Genomic DNA, 8,533 nt, shown 5'->3' with positions numbered 1-8,533 from the left:
TCAGACGCCTGACTGTGGCATTTCTTTTAAAGCCCTTTATGTGGTGTCGCTCAGACGCCCGACTGTGGCATTTCTTTTAAAGCCCTTTATGTGGTGTCGCTCAGACGCCCGACTGTGGCATTTCTTTTAAAGCCCTTTATGTGGTGTCGCTCAGACACCCGACTGTGGCATTTCTTTTAAAGCCCTTTATGTGGTGTCGCTAAGACGCCCGACTGTGGCATTGCTTGTTATTTGTTTCATAAATTTTAATACTACTATGTTATTGCAATTTTATAAATAACCGCATGCACGCATCAGAAATTTATTTTTTGACTGACGTCATGAGCATAAAATGTTTTCAGCACATCATTATTATATTATACCTGTGTTCATAATATTTGCGAGTACATTCAAAGTACTCACTGGTTTGTCCCTGGCTATTGTCTTGGCCAGATTTTCTTGCACGAAGAGGAGCGACGCGATGACAGCCCCGGAACCTAAGTAATGGAGATAGCAGCCTCGCGAAGATAGGAGTTAACCTGGTCAGCTGTTCCCGTGGGAAATGGAGTCCCATAGACACTGATGTTTCACAACCCGCTTCCGCCATCAACCACTAGAAACCATTTGTTGTACTCACAGGCCAGAATGGTCTTGTACTACATATGTTGTATTCTGCTTGGAATTTTTGTATCAAGTTGGAGCCTCATCAGCTAACAGTAATCCTGGGGCTGATGAGCACGACGGTCTTTTCTGGAAATTTATTACCCGAAAAACCGGTCGTGACAAATAGTGATGAAGATGACTTGTTAGGTGATGATGATTTACTTGTTGACAACTCTAGTGATGAATTCTATGATGAAACGTCAATTAATCATGCTAATCAAGATGAAACGAATGACAATGATAAGGAGAAGATTGAGTCTCTAACTAAAGAACTAAACACTCTTAAGTAAGCACATGAAACTATCTTAGGAGATCATTGAGAACTTTTAAGGACTCATGAGAAATTACGTTTTGAGAAGCTCAATCTTGAGCAAGAGCATGAGTTCTTAAAGGCAATCAATGATGATCTTCGCAAGAAAAGTTCTTCTTACATTGCCAAGCGTTTACTCCTATCCACTTACATGCCTCAAGTCAACTCTAGTAACAAGAACAAGAAGGATTCTTCCTCTAGTAGTAACAATAATCATGCTAAATCCAATATTGTTGATTCTAGTAGTTCTCTTGATTCCACTAATGATTCTCTTAGCCAAGTTACACTTGAGCAAGAAAATAGCTTATTGAAAGGAATCATAGAGAAAGGTGTTTACAAGAGCCTTGCCGGGAGTAAGCAATTCGAGGAAATTGTACACAAGCAAGGAAGGCACCGGAAGAACCAAGGTATTGGTTTTGAATGAAAGTTCAATGCCAATGGAGTTGAGTGGGCAGAATATCAATACCCCAAGACGAAGTTTGTTCCTCAACAAGAGAAGTATGATCCTACTTCTTTCAAAGGGACATAAGCTCAAGATGATCTTCCACCACAAGACCACAAGGAAAAAGGCAAGGACAAGCTTCAAGAGGAAATTGATGCATTTGAAGAAGCTCCTAAGGCCTTGGTCAAGTGGGTTCCCAAGACTACATCAAGTTCCACCTCATCAAGTACAACTACAACTCTGAGGATTCCCATCAAGATGGTGTGGATCCCGAAGAAGAAGAACTAGAGAGTTCTTGAGGGTGACTCCGCCAACATACTTCACTCTTATCATTCTGGTAAGAACAAGTGCAATCAACTTCCACATCTTGCACTAGTTCAAGGAGTCACAAACCCTCTTGTTGGTAAAACAAGGGACAAGGTAACCAAATGCTTTCATAGACATCATCTTGTGCGTGCATCACTCTATGTCTATGGATATCCTTGTTTGTTCCTTGTGGGACTAACCCGTGTAGGTATTGAAAGTACAACTCACTCCAAACGATAGTTCCGAATGATCTACATCAACTTAGAGCATCCACATATTCAACACCTACATGAAGTCCTCATCGACAAAACCCAAGGTTAGTTCATCCCTCTTAGGGGGGATCTCACATCTAGGGGGGGCTTTACTCTAAAAATTGAGCTAAAGCAACGCTAATGGTGTGAACACAACAACGCTTTATGTAAAAGTGGTAACCCCACTTGTGCTTAAACGATGAGTATGACCTATGATCAAATGTTCTCGTTTGACTCCTAAGTCAATATACTCATATATAGATGACCTAGTCATCGCCAATTTCTTCATAGATGCTAGAATTGTTTGTGCATGCTTTGCCACATATTTCATTTGTTATTTTATTGTGTGAGCATGTTGGTTGCATAATTTCCTCATTTGAGGACATCCACTTGTTGTTTTTATTGATTGGTTTCTTTTTCTCTTGCCAAGTGGATGGACAAGAATGTCTAAGAACCTTCTCTAGCTATCTATGCTCTTCTCGTCTCAAACTCTATTCATGCTGCATCACAAAGTTTGATCAAGTCAGATTCGAACCACTCTGTGTGAGGAGCACTAGGAGTCCCCGATTCGTCATAGACTTAAACTTCCAAAACTTATTTGTGCGTTTCGGTCTGACCGACTCATCCATTTCGGTCATACCGAGATCACTAAGTCGATCTAGGTTTTTAATCTCGGTGCAACCGATTTGAATTTTTTGCTCACACCGAGTTGCGGTAACTGCTTGCAGTTATGCATCTCGGTGCCACCGAGTTGTTCCACTCGGTTACACCGACAGGGTCAGGCTATATATACCCACGGGCCAAAATTTGGAAAAGTTTCCGAACCTCTTCGCCCGCGCTCAGCCTGCTCTGCCTCCCTGGGTCTCCGGATCGTCCTCCTCATCGCCAGCCGCCTCCAGTCACTGGTCTTCGCTGCCGTTAACGGGATCGTCTCCGCCATTGCCGCCGTAGCAAGTCCATCGCCGAACTAGGGTATGGACTTGATCTTTGTGCTGTTCTCACTCCGATTCCCCAGCACATTGTTTTGCCATGTATCTTGCCACGATTTAGATCACTCTATCCAATGAAAAAACTCCATAGTTTAGTTGTGGATTGAAAATTTAGGGTTAGGTTTCCGCCGAAACCATCTCGGACCGACCGAGTTGTTGAAATCGGTTCCACCGATTTGGCTCAGGCCATTGCACATGTGATTCTCGGTGTGACCGAGAATTGCAAATCGGTGTGACCGAGTTCGACTCTTTGTGGAACCCTAGCAGTTTCAGTGCCACCGAACTATGACTCAGTCTGACCGAGTTCACTAGTTTAGGTTCCAACAGCTGCTTCGGTATCACCGAGATTTCAAATCGGTATATCCGAAATGCTTTTTGTGGAAAACTAAAACTAAGTCTTTGATTCATTCTTTTGCAAAACCTCTGCACTTTGTGATGCTCATCCACTCTACCTCATCTATAATCTATTCACAGAGTCTGCTGTCAGTGTTTGCATCATGTCAGATCAGAGTGACAGTCAGAACAAATCTAAGGAGCAGGTTCACATGAGTGAGGGCACTAGTCCCTCCAGTAGCTCAGATGATGGAAGCAGGAGCACACCCAGCAACTTGCCTAAGGCAGCCACCAGGACCAGAAAGAAGAAAACCTCAGATTCTGAGGATGAGGACTATGTGGCTATTGAGGAAGAGGCCACCTCAAAGAGGAAATTCCTGAAAAAGGAATATGGCACAGCTGCTGCCACTAAGCCAGGGATGAAGCAAAAGGTTCCTGCCAAGAGAGCTCCCATGTCAAAAGCCAGAACATCCACTCAAGAGACTTTGGGATCTGCACACAAAGAGCAAGTTGTGGCAGAAAAGAAAAGAAAGGAAAGGGTCAAGAAGACCACTGCCAGAGTGCTTGGGAGATCTTCAATAATGAAAGACTCTAAAGAAGAGGAAGAGGAAGAGGATGCAACACCAGCACCCAAAGCTCAAAAGCTTATGGGAGATGCTATAAGTGCAGGGGTTGTTCCATCTAAGCCTAAGACTGCTGCTCCAGCTCCAAAGCCAAAACCAAAGAGGAGCACCAGGAACATCCCTGCTGAGGAGAAGAACAAGGCCCCAATGCCTCAAGATGCTGAAGGAGAAGATGATTCTGTTGTGCTAAGGAAGTTGAAGCCCAAAAATTCCAGATCACAATGATGCTCATCCAGTAGCCGAGAACATGAAGATAAGGAAGGATTCAGGATTGAGGCTATGGAGAGAGTCAGATCCATATGCCACCAGAAGAAGAACTATCGTGGACTATAGGTTCCATACCAAGGAACATCAGGACTTCTATGAGACAGTGTTGTTTGACAAGAAGCCAATAGTGTGTGACATGAGATGGGTCGATTGGACATTCATTGAGTAAAATGAGGATCACTTTCTTGGTGTATATGACAGCTTCAAGGCATTTGGAGTCGATGAGTTTGTGGCTCAGAAGCTCACAAAGTGGAATTATGAGCTCATCATGCAGTTCTACTCCACAGCTCATTTCTACCCAGATGGAAGGATTGTCTAGATGTCTGAAGGCACTAGGTACCAGTCAACAGTTGCAGAATGGGCTAAGTTGATCAATGCCCCAGAAGAACAAGAAGATGACTTGGATGTCTATGCCAAGAAGAAGAAGGATCACAACACCATGGCACATATGTACAAAGAGATCCAAGATGCTGCTCTTGAGACACACAAGTTTGGACAGGTAAATTACCTTCTGTCAGGCTTGCCAATAATCAACTGGATCCTCGGGCACACTCTCTTGCCAAAGTTAGGTGATCACAAGATGATTAGAGGTCACTCCATCAACTTGCTGCACATTTTTTATGTTCCACGGAAGTTTAAGGTCATGAGCCTAATTGTGGAAACCATAAAGAGGACAACTGCAGATCAGAAGAGGAGTTGTGGGTATGCCCCACAGATCCAGGAGTTGATCAACTCCAAGATGGGCACTGGTACATATCTGCTGGACAAGGAGCACCTGCCCATCTACCCAGACTTTGAGGACAACACTGTGGTGATGGATGAAAATGAACCATCTTCTGTGCACGCACAAGCCAAAAAGGAGAAGGCTCGGGCTCAAAAGGCTGCAAAGATGCCAACCACTAAAGATGCATCTCAGTATCTTCTAAAGAGCAAGCAAGATCAGCTTGGCTACTTGATTGCCTCCACTCTGAGGATTGAGAAGGGATTGGCTACCTTGACTCAAAACCAGGAAAGCTTGGAGAGGATCGTGGAGCAGAAGTTCTATGACTTAGATGTGAAGGTCACTGAGATCCAGTCAGTCGTTGAGCAACTTCAGGATGAAGTGCAGGAGAAGAAGGGCAAGTCTACCGCTGATGCTTTTTCTAGAGTGCCCAGAGGACAAAGATCTGCTGCAGTGCCTGTTCCAGACACCACAGCAACTTCATCTGCACCAGCTACAACTTCAGTGCCACCAGCTCCAGCACCTACTCCACCAGCTCCATCTACATCGACTGATGCCTTCGTCCTTGGAGTTCTGTCTACACCACCACCTGAAGACCAAGCCTGAGAGTCGATTTAGCACTATGCATTTTTTATGAACTTTTTGGTAACTTGTTGCCAAAGGGGGAGAAAATGTATAGATCATAGGCTTCGAGAGAGAGTGTTGCTTTTGTTCTCTCTTGCGTTTCTCCTTGGTGGTTGAACTTTATTATCTGCTCATTTGAGATACTTTATACTTTGTGCTTGCTTGGATGATCATGTATTTGATCATATACTACCTTTATGCTTGTTGGATGACATTATCCTTTTATATTCCATATGATCACTCACTTTGCTTGGTGAGAAGTGCATGTATTTTAATTATTATCGTTTTGAGTGCTCCATCAAGATGTATGTGACATGGAAGAGTAAACCATGATCCTAACTCTTTGTGCATTTGCAGTCCAAAGAAAATCTTAAACTATGCACAAATTTAGGGGGAGCTCTTGCTTTTCACATACTTCTCAAAGCGACAATGTTTTTCACTCTTATTATCATTTGTCGAAGCTTTGATCTATATGTTGTCATCAATTACCAAAAAGGGGGAGATTGAAAGTGCAACTATCCCTAGGTGGTTTTGGTAATTCCTAACAACATATAGTTCATTGAGCTAATGCTATTTCAAGACTAATATTTCAGGAAAGCTCAATGATTGGCATGGCATGGATGAGAAAAGTGGACCCCTCACTAGTGCAGAACCGGGAAATAGCACCGGTTCGTAAGGCCCTTTAGTGTCGGTTCGGTAACCGGCACTAAATTGTAGGCACTAAAGCCCCCCCCCCCTTTAGTACCGGTTCAGCACGAACCGGTGCTAAAGGGCAACCACGTGGCACGAGCCAGCTCCGTGGGCGCGTAGGACATTAGTACCGGTTGGTAACACCAACCGATACTAAATGTTTGGGTGTGTTTTGGTTTTATTTTTTATTTTTACTTTAATTTTGTGTTTTCAATTTAATTTAGTGATTGTTTTACATTATAATGAGTTGTTAAATCATTAGGTGAATGTACCGCAGATTAGTTTGACTGGATGCGTGGATCCTAGCTAAGTCATCAAGTATATGTCATATCCATATTATATATACTTGATCACCTACTTAAGTGATCGAGGTAATATGGATATGGCATATACTTGATCACTTAGCTAGAATCCATCCAGTTGAAACTAATATGCAGTTTCTTTCATAAATGATATAATAACTCATCATCATCATCATCATCATCATCATCATCATCATATTAATATAAAAACTCTTGCATCATATATATCATCACCAATGGTTTTCATAGCAAAGATATCATCGAGTTCAACATGGTAATGATATTATAAGCGTTCATAACACCACAAAAGCAAATCACTCTTTGAGATTAAGTTCAGGATGAAGAACACGGACATGAGAGGACAAGTACTAAGAGCATGAACTATCTAATTAATCACTCATGCTGCTCTTTCTCGGGTAAAATAGCATAGAACATGTATAGATTTGCTGATTCATCATATTAGAGCATGCAGATGAACCTGTCTCCTAATCGTGGGTTGCGCTTCTGATTGCTGCCCCCTAGTACTTCTCTGTGATCGTTCACAATTTTGCTCCAGTCTTTTACTATTAAGCATTCATCGCTATTAGAAATCCTGAATGCACTAAAGTGCATTGTAGGATATCTTGGTCGTAAGCTAACAATATTTATGGTACCTTTAGTCTTGATCCAATCAGGCACAACATTCATCGGGAGTCCCTGTTGAAGAACATCGTATAGTAACATACTTAGCAATGAAGTTTAGCTTAAAAAAATAATGTGTGCAAAAGATGCACTGAGGAGAAATAGTAGAAATCTTACAATCTTTCCTAAATATATATGACCGTAGTTCAGTACGAACACTATTGGTCGCACGTTTTGAGTACTAACATTTCTAAGTGCAGGAAACAAATTTGTCTTGACAACATCAAGATCCTCAAACCATGAAACATAATGACTTGTCTCCTCGCAGTTTAGTTCAGCCCCGGGACAGTGGACGGTCCTGTCTACCAAGCGCCGGACATGTTTGCTTGATTGGAAGTAAGCTGTCAATATAAATTGAGATCTATTAATTATTCAACTGGTTCAAATAATCTCATATCGAAGACATAAATATGGTTGAGAAACTCACATAATGGTAGAACTGGAGGCGTCTGCACATCGACCCAGATGTCTCTATTACCTTCAATATCATCTTCCGGACGAATATCAAAGGTGATAACCATATCAGGCTCAAATGCATAAGCCTTGCATAGTGTTTGCCAAGTTTTGCATTCAAAATAGGTGTATGTGTCTGCATTGTATAATTTGACGTTCAAGGTATAACCATGCTCGGTCTTCAAGTAAACTCTTTTTACCTCCATAGTTTCATTAGGACTGAAACATATCTTATCCAAGACAAAAATTCTTGCATGGCAAGGGATACGCTAGTAGAATAGTGAAAAATTAAAATTAAAAGTTGAAGCAAATGAAGCATAATTCATGCTTAATTACGAAAAAAGACTTGTCGTTGTGACTTACTGTATCCACTTCGAAGTTCTCATCCAGCTTGATGCTGAAGCGTCTATCATCAACTAGAAAATTTCTGCCGCACAGGCCGCGCTGGTCTTCGCAGTATTCGCACATAATGAAATCATGTTCGTCGTCAGACGACATTCCTATGTTCATAGGTGAAACATTAAACACTTATTAGTTCTATTAATTCAACTAATTCTGTTAATTCAACTAGTTCAACTAATTAATTGAACTAATTCAACTAAGCACTTACAAAAATATACCTAATTAATTGAACTAATTCAACTAACTAGTTCAACTAATTCAACTAAACTAGTTCTATTAATTTTCTTACTAAAAATAAGGTAGCTAGTTCTATATAATAAAATGTTAATTAGATAATGAAATCTCATATAACTAAATTAAATATATATCTAACATATAATTTATATCTAATTCATATAACATTTGACATTAATATCTAACATATGTTCATATATAGGTGAAACATTAAACACTTACTAGTTCTATTAATTCAACTAAATAAACTAGTTCTATTAATT

Source organism: Triticum dicoccoides, chromosome 7A (assembly GCF_002162155.2).
Source record: "Triticum dicoccoides isolate Atlit2015 ecotype Zavitan chromosome 7A, WEW_v2.0, whole genome shotgun sequence".
NCBI lineage: Eukaryota > Viridiplantae > Streptophyta > Magnoliopsida > Poales > Poaceae > Triticum > Triticum dicoccoides.
This window is presented reverse-complemented; position numbering follows the sequence as displayed.